The sequence below is a fragment of the Prenolepis imparis genome, unplaced genomic scaffold, assembly GCF_030444845.1.
Source record: "Prenolepis imparis isolate NDT839.2.m4 unplaced genomic scaffold, iyPreImpa1.0 SCAF_99, whole genome shotgun sequence".
NCBI classification, from domain to species: Eukaryota; Metazoa; Arthropoda; class Insecta; order Hymenoptera; family Formicidae; genus Prenolepis; species Prenolepis imparis.
This window is the reverse complement of record NW_028141257.1, coordinates 38,406-53,490: the sequence shown is the minus strand read 5'-3', so window position 1 is coordinate 53,490 and position 15,085 is coordinate 38,406. Positions and strand designations below refer to the sequence as shown.

The 15,085-nt window shown below is 47.3% G+C and overlaps 1 pseudogene; it reads left to right on the top strand.

Moving 5' to 3' along the window:
- Nucleotides 1-11,615: 11,615 nt before the first annotated feature.
- Nucleotides 11,616-14,651, top strand: LOC145947554 (uncharacterized; annotated as a pseudogene).
- Nucleotides 14,652-15,085: the final 434 nt, after the last annotated feature.

Below are 15,085 nucleotides of genomic sequence, written 5' to 3'. Positions count from 1 at the left end.
TTGGCCACCGTCCCGTCCGCCCACACCGGTGACCCATATAGGGTCACCGAATTCAGCACGGCCGCATACAGCCTTCTCACTCGGTCGTCTGGCCCGCCAAGATTGGGCAGCAAGCGGCTAAGTGCCGCCGCTACCCCGTTGGCCTTTTCAGCCAGACGACCGCAGTGGTCGTCAAAACTCCAAGTACCGTCCAGCAAGAGGCCTAAATATTTAAGATTTTGCCCCAGCTGGACGGGGATGCCGTCCACCATGACATGGGCCCTCGGCGGCTTCCCCCGGGAGCCATCATGGAAGTAGATGGCCTCCGTTTTGTAGGGAGCCACCTTAAGGCCCAATCCCTTTATGGATCGCACCACGCACGCTATAGCTAGGTCCGCTATTCTTTTCGCGTCCCCCCAGTCACTTCCCCCGGCCAGGATTATAGTTTCGTCCGCGTAGCAGACGACACTACAGCCGGGGGGAGGGCAGAACGGAGCACACTGTCATATGTGATGTCGCACAGCAAGGGGCCCAAAACTGACCCCTGCGGGACACCACACGACACAGCCCTACCGCGAAGAGCACTGGTTTTATCCCGGTACTCTAGGCACCTATCCCTGAAATAGGCCTTCACCACCTCCACGAGGTATTGAGGGGCGCCATGTTCTAAAAGCGCGCCCCTCACCTTCCCCCAGGGCAGGGTGTTAAAGATGTTGGTGATGTCCAACGCTGTTGCAATCACCACCTTGCCCTCTGCAGTCTCGGATTCCGCGAGAGAACGGACGCGTAATATTGCGTCCGTTGTTGATCGATTCTTGCGGAATCCGTACTGCTCCTCGTGGAGATTCGGGCCTACTTCATTCATCCGCCTTTTTTTTTTTTTTTTTGGCGCTGTGGAAACCATCATGGTACCCTCCTCCTCCGGGTAGAGGATGAGGGTTATGTGGGACTCCTTGTTCCCCTTGACCGTTTCACGAATGGATCGATCAGGGGGTCCAAGACCTACCTCACTAAAACCACAGCGGGTGCCTACGCTGGCGCTTACAGTGATGGCGGGGAACTAGCATTTGCATCACTTCCCGCCATCACCTGGCCTTACCTATCCCGGGAGAGCATCTTCCCGAGAGGAAGATACTCTCCCCCGCGAAAGCATCGTGCGGTCCAGCCCGGTTGCGGCGCAGGGGGGCACAACCCCCACGCCGCGCCCTCCCAAAAAGTTTGGGAGGCGGGGTCACGGCTCGAGTATCCCGTTCGAGCCGCCACCCCCCGCTTCCGGAACGAGGCTCCCTCTCCCTCCCAAAGGGAAAAGAGATTCGGGCAACGCTCCGGGAGCCCGACTTCTGGGAGTTCCCCCAGGAGGGGGGGAAAACCCGTCCGCAGGCAGTGATGCCCTCCCACCGGCGCACTAAGGCACCGGTGAGAGGACACCCGCTGCCGCGTCCCTACCCGGGGGGACCACGTGCAATGGGACTCCTAATGAGTCCCTGTGGTCCCCCTGCCCCCGGACCGCGGTTCCCTCCCATGCGGGATTCGACCATCGGTCCGGGAGCAGCGCCGAGGCCTTCCCCTAGGGGAGGAACTCGGCAGGGGCGGGGGCGGGAGCCGCCTGGCCAGCGGCCGCATGGCGAAAGCCCCGCCCCCGCCCTCCTTTTCGGACTACAACTCCGCCCCCTAAGGGGCCTCCTTTGTAATGCCGGGCGGGGGGCACAGCACCCCCGGCCAAACAACACCGCCCAAATGGGCCTCATCCCCTTTCTATTTTGGACGAGGGGGGCATAGCGCCCCTCGCCCAACATCCCGTTATATCTGGCCGCCTCTCATATAGAGGCGGCCCCCCCCCGTGTGTCTTGGGGAACCTAAGTTCCCCGTTATTGTCATGGGGGGGCTTGTTGTTGTTGACGGTGACGGGGTCTTCGTGTTCTCCCCCTTCCTCCGCCGCCGTCTTCCGTCTCGTCTCGGGCTCTCTTCCCCCCGGCCCCCACTACGGCGGTTTCCTCGCCCAGGGTCGTCCCTCTCCTCCCGGGATTCAGGGGGAGAGGGAGTCTCCTCCCTCTTCCCCGTATTTCCCGCTTTCTTTCGGCCTCCTCCTTCTGCGTCATGACATTGTAGCAGAAGGAGGAGACCGCCTCCCATACTTCCTCGCTCCCGGCCATCTTTGCAACAATGGCCGGGAGCGACAGATTTTCCCCAGTTTTTTCGACAAGGACACGGCGCTCCTCAGCCCACGCTGGACAGAACTCCAGCGTGTGCTGCGCCGTGTCCCTGTCCTCGTCGCAGTGGTGGCACTGCGCGGTGCGCTCCTTCCCTATTCGACACAGGTATTCGCCGAAACATCCATGTCCGGCGAACATCTGTGTCACGTGATACGACATCCAGCCGTGAGGCCAGTCTTCACCCACTCTTTTAGGACAGGCCTCACAGCCCCGACGACCCTCCTTCCCGAATTGGACGGGGGGATGTTTTCTAGCCAATCCCCCCATTCCTCCATCAATCGTCGTCGGGCTTGCGCCTTGACGATGCCTCGGACCCTCTCTGTTATTTTGAAGCCCTCCCCACGGAGCTCCTTAACTCTTTCGTACGCTCTTTTATAGGCGTACGCCTGGAGCTCCATGGGGGGCAGTCCTGCAAGGGCCGAGGCCGCTGCATGCGACACTGTTCGGTACCCGCGGACGACGCGGATGGCCATCCTCCGCTGTATTCTACGGAGGATATCCTTTATTCTTCGGGTTGCCACCGCCTCGTCCGCCCACACCGGTGACCCATACAGGGTCACCGAGTTCACCACTACCGCATACAGGTTCCTAACCCGGTCGTCTGGCCCGCCAAGATTGGGCAGCAGGCGACTGAGTGCCGCCGCTACCCCGTTGGCTTTCTCGGCCAGACGACTGAAGTGTTCGCCAAAGCGCCAAGTACCGTCCAGCCAGAGCCCCAAGTACTTAATACTTGGCCCCAGCTGGACGGGGATGCCGTTCACGATAACTTGGGCCCTTGGTGGCTTCCCCTGGGAGCCATCATGAAAATAGATGGCTTTCGTTTGTGGGAAGCCACCTTAAGGCCCAACTCCTTTATAGCGCGCACCACGCAGGCCACCGCTAAGTCTGCCTTCCCTTTTGCGTCCCCCCAGTCGTTCCCCCCGGCCAGCACTATTGTGTCGTCTGCGTAGCTGACGACACGGCAGCCGGGAGGGAGGGCAGAACGGAGCACTTTGTCGTACGTGATGTTCCACAGCAGGGGGCCCAACACTGACCCCTGTGGGACACCACACGACACCTTCCTTCCGCGTTGAGCACCGGTTTTGTCCCGGTACTCTAGGCCACGGTCTCTAAAGTAGGCCTTTACGACCTCCACGAGATATGGAGGGGCGCCATGTTCTTCAAGGGCGCCCCTCACCTTTCCCCAGGGTGTTAAAAGCGTTGGTTTTATCTAACGATACACCAACCACCACCCTGCCCTCTTCAGCTTCGGACTCCGCGAACGATCGGACGCGCAGAATCGCGTCCGTCGTTGACTTATGTTCGCGGAATCCGAACTGGTCCTCGTGGAGGTTACACGCATATCCTCCTGGCCTATGCCAGGAGGATAATCATCTATCCTCTTAACGGTCCCCATTACCGGGGGTCTGTTTACCGGTGGTGGCGCTGCACTCGGTGTAGGCATCACCGCTACGTCCACCTCCATTTTCACCATCATCGGGGCCGGCGGGGGTAGAGGACTACTCTCCATGACCCTATCAGGGTTCTCCCCACCAGATGTTTCCCCTATCGGCTTAACTTGGGGCTTTTTCCCCTTGTTTTTGCCTCTTCCTTCTTTAAGGCGCTTCATTTCGCCCTCCAGAATGAGCACCTTAGTTTGGAGTGCCTTATTCTGGAGCGCCTCCATCTCTCTACCGCCATCTTGGTCGCTATGCTCCGTGGCCGCGGCCGGCGTGGACATCACAGCCAGAGCGGCTATTGCGGCCTGTAGGTAGCAGGCCGCCTCCTTCATATCCTTTTGTACAGTTCCTTTGAGGTTTCTGCTTATTAGAGCGCACTTCTTTAAGAGTGTGGCACTCTCTATTCCCTTTGCCGCGACCTCGAGTGGCGGCGTTTGCGCAATCTCTTCTGAGAGATCAGCAGTCAGGATTTCCATTTTTTGCCACGCTTGCCTATCGCTCACCGGCGTGGTAGGGTATAACATATCCATCTCTTCCTGAGCTGCTTTTATGGCCAGCTCTGCCTCTTGCTTAGCCCGGCGTTTCCTGAATTCCCCGGTCGTTTCGGGGCGTCCACGCTTCCTCTTCTTAGGGAGAGGTCCTCCATCAGAGTCCGGGATGCTCATGTTGTCTCCAACTGAGGCGTCCTCTGTCATTTCCCCTTCGGTCTCCGCGTCTTTACCCTCTGGTAGGGGTATCTGCGCGGGATCTATCCAAGGTGTGATGCCTACTCGTTCTAAGGAAACAGACACTTGTTTTATGCCCTTAAGTTTGATCTTAGAAGATCGCGGACCCAGGGGGCCCGTGATCTCCTCGTCCCCCTTGTTAATAGTAGTTTAATTGATATTTGTGCAGCTCATTTTAACTTATTCCCACTCCCTGCGGACGCTCGACCGGCCGGCGTATCTCCCACCGGCCAGGGGACGACCCGAAACATGACCGGAATCGCCCCCCAAGCCGGTGCCCCGGGGACTCCCGGGGGGCCGGCTTATGTCGCGGGCCGGGGGGATACCGCACCCCCGGCACAGGACTCCGAGCCCCTTACTCCCCCATGGAGGGTTTGACTCCCCCATCGGGTTTCGGGGGTCCCCCGCCTCCGTCAACGGAGGCACCTCCGCAGGTGACGCCACTCGGGGGCCCCATGGACGCTTTGGACAGGGTCGCCGCTCCCCGGCCCTGCCCTACACGCCGTGGCGACCAGCACGTCCCCCCGCCGGTGACATTGCGACCGGCGACGGAGGTGACCTCATCGCCCAGTCGACGCGTACCAACTCCTGGTGTGGAGATGCAGTCTCGTGTGAGACTGCAGAGGACCAGCCATGCTGAGCACAGGGAGCGTAGCAGATCTCGTGGTCCATCGTCGTCCGGATCTTCGACAAAATAGAAACATTGATGCAATATGACTGTTAGACAGTCATCGACTGAACGCATAAATGGCGTGTATTAATTTTAAGGTTATTTTTAGGACTTGGCGTGATATGTTATGTATGCCAAGAAAGTTATATTACGTTATGACTTATGTAGGTAAATTTTGCCACATCAATATCAGATTTATGTTTTTATGTTGACTACATTTCGAAAGTTATCTCTCTAGTCTGCGGCAGTAAGCTGTGATATGGTTTTATATTTTTATATGCAAAGAGAGATAGATAGATATATATATATATATATATATATATACGGCAGCGTTATGTTTCCTGAAAATAAAGATATTTCCTTTGATACTTACCTTGTGTGTTGTAACTTTGTTAGTCCTATCCATGAGCGGGTTAATTATGTCACTATATAATTTCATTTTCATAATTGAAACTTTATTTGTACTTACCTTTTATAATACTTGCTATTCTTATTCTTGCTATTAAAATTATAGTTATTTTGAATTATATTTGGGGAAACTTACATATCCAATTGTTATTCCTATGTGGTTGTGCGAGCTGCAATAATGTGTTATTTATATGCTTTAATTATAATATATTTATTGTAGGGCGACTAGAGAGTATTTAAGCATGAAGTATGAATAATTGAACGACGCGAGTAGAAGGGTATGCATATGTTTGGAGCGTTACTGTTTTCTGCAGAGATGTGTATGCGGTTCTGCGAAATACTTTTATTTACTTGATTCTGGTGACGATGTATGACTAATATTACCCATCGGATTGTTCATTAGTGTCATGCGGTTATTTATATGCGATAGAGTATGAAAGGTCAAGAATGACATGCAATTATTTATCGTCGGTATTAAGTGATGGATCAAGATCGGCATGCATTAATTAACTCTGGATAATTTATGACAGGGTCTAGGTTGTAATGGTAAGGGTCAAGATCGGCATGCGTTAATTAACTCTGAATAATTTGTGACAGGGTTAAGGTTGTAATGGTAAGGGTTAACTTCGGCATGCGATAATTTACTTGGTATTAATCTTGACGGGGTAAAGGTTGAAATGGAAGCGGTCAAGTTTGTCGCGGGTAATATTAGCCATGAATTAAATATGGTTCCCCGGATTCAGAGCGTATGCGCAATGGCGATGCTCCGTAACAAGTGTTGGGCGGAGCCTGAGGTTATATAAACGCGAGACACGCACTGATCGTGGTCAGTCGGCACGAAGTCAAGTACGGTCGTTAATTCGGCAAAACTCGTTAGTCGAATAGTAAATTCACAAGTCATTGTACGACAGTCGTTGTCCCGGGACAAGTGTCTCGTTAAATAGAGATAGTTAGCTGAACGTGTCAGCCTGGTAGTCTCGGGGTTGTCGTGCCGCCGGTTTATACTAACTAAATCGGGTATATCTGCGGTCCAGCGTTTCGCGTAATCGTGAATCGAGCGCTAACTGCCTCGCGCTGCGGAGCCGTACATATATTGAGTCTCCACGCTTTACCGCGGCGCTTAGCGAACATTGTAAGCGTGACGTCATCGCGACGCACGTCTGTGAAAGCGTGATCACGTGAACTTGCCGTGTGTGCAAAGGAATGTGTTGACTGTAACGAGACGTCGTACAGCAACGACCTTGGGGTCAATGATGCCCTGTGTTTTTCCATAAGTGAATCCGGTGGATTCCATCTTGAGGAATGTTCCTCTGATAATAATAAATAATATTTGATATCTGAAATAGAAGTGCGTGTTTGAACTCTTTCTTCCTTCAGATCCTTTCTGTGTCTAGTCATTTTCCGCCGTCAATAATATTAATGTAATAAAGCGGCATACCAGGAGAGTGAACGACGTTGAATCGAGCGGGAGAGTATCGTGGCCAAGATACTTACACCCGGAGGAAAATTAGTCGACGTGGCGCACGGGCGTTTCGGATACCCTTGGAGTTTGGTAGGATAAAACTTCTGGCGATCGTGATGAACAACCTGAAGCATATACATATAAGGTGAGTCAGTGTACTCGGAACCTCGTATTATTAGCCGTATAGGCAGAAATATTGAAATCTGTAGACTCGCGTCATAGCGACCGGTCACAACATCACCTGCCAGTGGGGGGACAACACCTCTCCTGACCGGCCGGTTCGGAAGGGGAAACGGTCCCGACCGGCCAGGAGTACATACTCTCGCCGCTGGGCCCCACCTCGGAAACGTCCGAGCGGCCCCAGCGGCAGACCCGCGTGGCACCCTCCGGGCAATGCCCCTCGGGTAACCCCTCCGGGCAAAGCCCCTCGGGTAACCACGCGTGGCCTACTCCGACGTCTCGGCCCGAGCTCGGAATACGTCCGAGTGGCCCGGGAACGGCTGACCCCAGGGACGCTGGGACGGGGACACAGGCTACCCAGCCTGGAGATCCCCAACCAGCACCCTGAGGCCCTTCTCTCGTCGCCGGGCCCCGCCTCGGAAATGTCTGAGCGGCCCCGGCGACTGACCGCCGTGACTCCCTCCGGGCAAAGCCGCTCGGGTAGTCACGGCTGGTCCCCTCCCCCTGCGGCCCCCGCCGCCGAGAAGCCCCGAGACTCCGGGGGGACATCCCCCGGGAAAAACCCCGAAAAACACCCCCCAGAGACACGACGCAAAAACGGCGGCCGAAGCCGCAGACTGCACGGCGGGAGGGCAAGCGCCGAAGCGCCGTGCAATGCCCTCTCCTAACGGTGCCATGCCACCGGGCGTTTGTATTCCGGGTCGCCATCCCTTACCACCTACGAGCCGAAGCTCTGACAGGGAAGTGGGCCCCGTCCCCCAGGACTGCGGGAAGACTCCCACAGTCGAGGAGGAACCCCCAGAAACTAGGGGGAGCCCTCAGAGACCGGGGGCAAGTGTGCCTCGATATATAAGGCACTGTCCACTCTTAGCACCTCTCGCAAGGCTATCCCCTTGCGAAGGGTGAGCCCCCCCACCACGCCAAGGTGGTGGACAACGGGGGGGATGCTCAACCATCCATAGTGACTGCGGCACCAATCTAGTGGGAGCCGATCAAGAGCTGAAGCGACTCTTCAAGGCCAGCTCACGCGAATGGCATCACATCGCTTCCGCTCTCGCCAACGACGGGGTTTCGTGGAAGTTCAACCCGCCTTCTTCACCTCATTTCGGTGGGAAATGGGAAGCCGGCGTGAAATCCGTAAAATTTCACATCCGCCGAGTCGTAGGAGATACCATTCTGACCTATGAAGAGCTCACCACCCTCCTAGTACAGATAGAAGCGACACTCAACTCTCGACTCTTCTGCGCCCTTTCCGAAGAACCATCAGACCTCACCGCCTTAACGCCGGGTCATTTTCTCATAGAGGAGGCCCTCACCTCCATTCCAGAGGCCTCGCTTAGTGAAATTCCAGCAGGACGTCTATCCCGTTGGCAACTTTTAAGAAAAATGATCGAAGCGTTCTGGACGAGATGGTCTACCGAATACTTGCATCACCTGCAAGTCTCTAACAAGTGGCTCAAGATTCAGCCAACACTCAAAATCGGAACGTTGGTCCTCGTCAAAGACGAAAGACTGCCACCGTCGAAATGGGCCCTCGCTCGAGTAATCGAGGTTCATCCGGGAGTAGACGGACTCGTCCGCGTCGCCACTGTCAGAACACAAAGCTCCATTCTGAAACGACCCCTCGTGAAATTATGTATATTACCGTCTGAATCGTAACTCCAATGGAAATTAATCCATCTTTCACGAAAAACGCGTCATCCCATATTTCGACAACCACCAGGTTGTCAAGGCTGGCGGAATAAATGTTCAAAAAGCTAACGATTATTTCAATCCAAATTAGCGGAAACTATGCTCCCGTCATAGTATTCGTTATTATATCCGTTCGGATTCAAGCGTCCTTAAGAGACAGAAAATTATTTGTTACACAGTGTTTCCTTGTTCTTAAAACCGTAAATAGACGTTAGATCTCGTATTAGTTTGGTGCCTCTTAAATCTCTCACGAGTCGAGTGTTTACTGTTTTTTCAACACTCGCCTTTGTCAACACCGAGTCGAACAGCTGTACGCCTCATTTTATTGTGTACGGCACCGCTCGAGCAGTACATCGGTAACAGTGACCGAATAAAGATCTCCGTAAAACGTATCGTAATCTATCTCATGTTGTGCCTCTCAGGGTACAACGGGATTTGTAGGATACTTTGAGGGGTCCGTTCGTCTTAGGAGTTAGGACTCCGAGTGTCGAGGGTGGTGAAAAGAACACTTTGGTCACAAGAGAAGAGTTTATTCCAACTCACGTGTACAATTCTTTGGTATGTCGAATCGCAGCGCGTCCTCACAATAGATTAGATGTAATTACTTGTCGCCCTCGGTTCGGAATACGGCCCCGAGGAGTTAATCAGGCGCGCTTATATTACCCGAAAGTAGGTTTTGTTTTTCGGTTAATGTGTCGCATGTATGCAATCGTTTTGCATCGTCTGCGTTTTACGATCTCGAATGTGTCGCGATGTCTTAACGCGTGTATCGGTTGCGTTTTTGATTTCGAGGCGCGCGCTATATCTTTTGAAATGCTGATTCTGCGTTCTCTTTTGTGGGTTTTTAGGTCGTGGTTGGGTCATAGTGTTTACGGTTACAACACTCATATCAATTAGTGAATCGATCCTATCTCTGTTAATTCGTCTCCGATGTCACCGGCGCCTTAACGGTCTCTCTATTATCGTTTTCCTTCAACCGGACGGAAAACAAACGAAACAGCACCATCTTATGTCCCCTCTTGGATCAAATAATATAACTTTATTTGAAATGTTTTTCCGTATCGTGCATATTTTACGAGATATTTGTGTGCAATAGAACACCTTGTATATGTATAATAAAATTGACATAAAAATTTTTCAACCATAACGCAGTCTTTTGTTTATATTTATATAAAAAAAATTTATTTTATTTTATAGTAGTTAGTGCCAGAGGCGATCTATTCGTGAGCTGGCTGTAACACCAGATGCGCTTTGCATGTGCGCTCTGGTTATTACTTCCTATCAGAGGCGATCTATTCGTGTGCTGGTTATTTAAAAGAATCCAGAGGCGATCAATTCGTGTGCTGGTTATTGAAAAGAATTCAGAGGCGATCTATTCGTGTCCTGGTTATTAAAAAGAATTCAGAGGCGATCTATTCGTGTGCTGGTTATTTAAAAGAATCCAGAGGCGATCAATTCGTGTGCTGGTTATTTAAAAGAATCCAGAGGCGATCAATTCGTGTGCTGGTTATTTAAAAGAATCCAGAGGCGATCAATTCGTGTGCTGGTTATTTAAAAGATTCCAGAGGCGATCAATTCGTGTGCTGGTTATTTAAAAGAATTCAGAGGCGATCTATTCGTGTGTTGGTTATTTTAAAAAATCCAGAGGCGATCTATTCGTGTGCTGGTAATATTTTATGTAAAAAGCAGTTTGCATCTGTGTGTGCTCTGTTTACTATAAAATATAGACATTTATTTTCAAAATATTTTTTGTAGTATAAAATAGTTAATTTTCTGTATTAGATAGATTTATAAACAAAAGACTGCAGTTATTTTTTTTAATTATAAAGTAATAAAATTATTTCTTCTTTTTGTAGTAATATTTCACAAAATATTAATCCATTTATTTTTCTTAGTAGGCGACAACAGTTATTGAAGTCCAGCAGTACGCAAGAGGCAAATTACTCCAGAAGCACAAAAATTAGTACTGACAATGAATCCATCGACTTTCAGAAATCAGTTCAATCAATTTCCGAAACGATGGATTCAGAAGTTAGTACTGAAACAATGCAATGCCAGAAATCACATTCAGAAACAGGTATGTATAAAGAAAATGTCGAACTTTGCGAAGATAACAATTATTTTGTTATCGAGAATGGCCCTCCGGATACATATCGTATCCAGGAAAGCATGCTTCAAGGCCGTCGCATTGTCGATATTTCTTATATGTTGAATGAACTCCAGAGATCATTCAATAATTATATGAAAGGAATAGAGTGCCAATTGAAAGATTGGAAACTCATGAAAACTCTAACCAAAGGTCAAGAGGAAAATGACTTTAGGAATAGCACATGTAAGGATGCTAGCAATGAATCCATCGATTTTCAAAAATCGGGGGAATTATTCTCCGATACGATGGATTCTAAAGTTAGTATTCAAAAAGTGCAATGCCTGGAGTCAATTTCAGAAACAGATATGTGTAATGAAAATGTCGAACTTTGCGAAGATAACAATTATTTTGTTATCGAGAATGGCCCTCTGGATATAAATCGTATCCAGGAAAGCATGCCTCAAGGCTGTCGCATTGTCGACTTTTCTCGTATGTGGAATGAACTCCAGAGATCATTCCATAATCATATGAAAAGAATAGAGTGCCAATTTAAAGATTGGAAAATCATGAAGCCTCAAATCAAAGGCCAAGAGGAAAATGACTCTAGGAATAGTACATATAAGGATACTAGCAATGAATCCATCGATTTTCAAAAATCGGGGAAATTATTCTCCGATACGATGGATTCTAAAGTTAGTATTCAAAAAGTGCAATGCCTGTAGTCAATTTCAGAAACAGATATGTGTAATGAAAATGTCGAACTTTGCGAAGATAACAATCATTTTGTTATCGAGAATAGCCCTCTGGATATAAATCGTATCCAGGAAAGCATGCCTCAAGGGCGTCGCATTGTCGACATTTCTCATATGTGGAATGAAATCCACAGAACATATTATGATCATATAGCAGAAATAGAGTGCCAATTTAAAGATTGGAAAGTCGTAACAACTGAAACCAAGGGGTTCAAGTGCCAAATGTGCAATACTAAAGCAAACATCTGGTCAGAACCCGAAGATCCAAAAATATTGGACATTAATAAGGCTGCTGTAGCCGGAACTATTACAGTGGGAATTGGTTATGCCCAGTTGGAAGAGCTGTGTGCAACCATGAATATTCGATGTATGTCCGATAAAACTTATATTCAAAATCGAGATATGTTAGTAGATGATTTTGAGAAAACAGCCATGGAAAACATGAAAATGGCTGGCCAAATTGAAAAGCAACTCGCTCTCGAAAGGAACGATGTTATAAACGGTATTCCGTATATAACTGTAATAGCGGATGGTAGTTGGATGAAATAATCGTATGGCAACGCCTACGATTCTCTTTCCGGTGTTGGTGCTATAATTGATTACCACACGAAAAAGATTCTCTTTGTCGGTGTCCGCAATAAATATTGCACGATATGCAATGTAGCGGAACGAAACGGAATCGAACCAAGAGACCATAAATGCTATAAAAATTTCGATCGTAACGCAAGCTCCACAAAGATGGAGAGCGATGCCATTGCAGAAGGCTTTAAAAGTAGCCTGGAAATGCATGGATTAATTTTTAGAACAGTTATTGCCGATGGTGATAGCTACGTTTATCAGGCCATTATTGATAGCAAACCATATCGAGAACAAATGGTGACCGTGAAAAAAATAGAATGTACAAATCATTTGCTTCGCAATCTATGCAAAAAGCTGTAGACAACTCAGCAAAAACGCATAGAAAGCGCGGTTTCGTCCAGCTACGAAATGTTGTAAAGATCAACATTTTGAACATACGAAAAGAAGTGATAGAAGCAATTGATTTACGAACAAAACAAGAGCAACCTCACCATGATAAAGCTAGAGAATTACAAAAAGATATATTAAACATTCCTAGTCACATATTTGGTGAACATAAACGATGTAAGGAACGCGGTCGTATATGTGACCTTGATGAAACGAAGAAAAATTACGTACCGTTTCTCAAGTTACACGATCTTTACCAAAGAGTAGAGAAGGCTATCATATATTTAAGCGCTTATTCCGACAGTTTGTTGTTCAAATTCACCAACAATCCTGCAGAGTCGTTCAATTCGATAATCTGCAAAGAAATTGGTGGTAAGCACATTAATTTTGGTAATCGAGGCTCTTACAATGCTAGAGTTGCGGGGGCAGTTGTGCAATTTAATACGCAACAAGTTCTTACGGAAGTGCATAATAGCATGGGTAAAAATGTTCCTCCTATTGTCGAGATTGTGGAAAACCGACGACAAACAAAAGTTGCAAAAACTAGAGAATCTCGGAAAGTGAATTGACGGCAAAAATGTAAAAGGGAGTCAGGAACAGATTGTCATTACGGTCCGCAATCACAAAAACCTGATCTTCTACCCGATGTTTTTGAACAACTTCGACAAAATCATTTGGAAAAGTTGTTTGAAAATGTGAAAAATTGAAGACAAATCGAACGTAATACAATAGAGCAAAGTGATTCAGATTTGTGGCATTCATTGAGACAGGAACTGTTGACGGCGTCTAATTTTGGAATCGTATGTCGCATGAGACCGACAACGTCTTGCGCCGCGACTGTAAAAAACATTTTATTTCCTCCCTCTATCGATACTGCGGCTATGAAATATGGTCGCGAAATGGAAAAAATTGCGAGAAAAGAATTGGCCGTAACATTAAAGAAGGAGATAAAAACTAGCGGATTATTTATTGATATTAAAAATCCATGCTTGGGTGCTTCTCCTGACGGACTCATAGATGAAGATGGTCTGATAGAAATAAAATGTCCTTTATCAGCTGAGCATTTAACAGCGGAAGAAGCCATAAAAACATTGCCCCAACTGAAAGGCATCTTTGATAAGAAAAATCCAGATAAGATGAATCAAAATCACCGATTTTTCTATCAAATTCAAGGCCAGTTAAATATAACGCAGCGAGATTATTGTATTTTCGCTGTGTGGTGGACGCCAAAAAGCTTGAAAATAGTACGTGTTAATAGGGACAATGTATTTTGGAGTAATCAAATGCTGCCCTTTTTAACATGTTTCTATTACGATTGCATGCTTCCGGAAATCTTGGATAGTCGGCATAATCGACATATATCAATTAGAAATCCAAGCTATATAATAGAAGCTCAACAAGTATCGAATCAAATATTTTATCAATGGAAGCAATTATAACTGCTTTGAATGTAGAACAAGATGATGATTGCATCGTAATTAGTTACTCAAAAAATACACAAGAACTAACAGAACACGATATGGCAAAGCAAAAAGAATTTTTAGATAATTCGGTTGCTCCTTTTTATTTAGTAAAGGAAAATGTATTACCTTTACATAGTAAAATAAATGACGAATCATTGGACCGATTTTTGCGCGTCATAAGACATATTTCTTGTTTTGAAACACAAAGTGTGCTATATTTGGAATATCCTCATATAATTGAAGCAAGTCGTAGCGACAAAAGCTTACAAATTATTGGAGGAAATTGTAGTGATCCTGGCGATGTATTTCTTTTGACGGCACCAAGCTTCGAGTATACGATAGTCTGCCCAGTTGTACATACAATAAATTGGTGCCTAAAGAAAAAAATTACATTCATCGCAGTTATCCACAAATAAATAAAAATATAATATTTGAAAAGGTTCAAGCACAACCTGATAGCATGTGTTATGGAATCTATGCTGCAGCATTCGCTACAACTATAGCTTTAGGAGGAAATCCTTGTAATGAGACATATTCTACTGATGTTAAACATATGAGGCAACATTTTTTAAAAATTGTAGCAGAAAATAAATTGTCGCCTTTTCCTAACTAATAAAAATTTATTATTATTTTAGAAATGTGAAATTCTAATAAATATCGTTGCCAAAAAGTGTCTAATGCAAATGTCTCATTTGCAATTAAAATCGGAGAGACGAAAAAAATACATATATTATGGTTGCGTTCTCACGGGAATGGGCGATGGAATGGCCCATTTCATAAAAATATATTGTATATTATTAAATAATATTCTGTTATATTATATAACATTTAATCTAGTTTAAAAAATATATTCCACAGGCGATCTATTCGTAAGCAGGTTGTTTGCTATTTTCTCAATTATTGATAAGAGGAGAAAAGCGAATTGTGCGTACTGCATACATTGTAATTTATAGAAAATTACAGGTAATATCAATATATGTACCATACACATGTATGTGTATATGTATTTGTATATATGTATGCATCTATGCATGCATTTATATATGT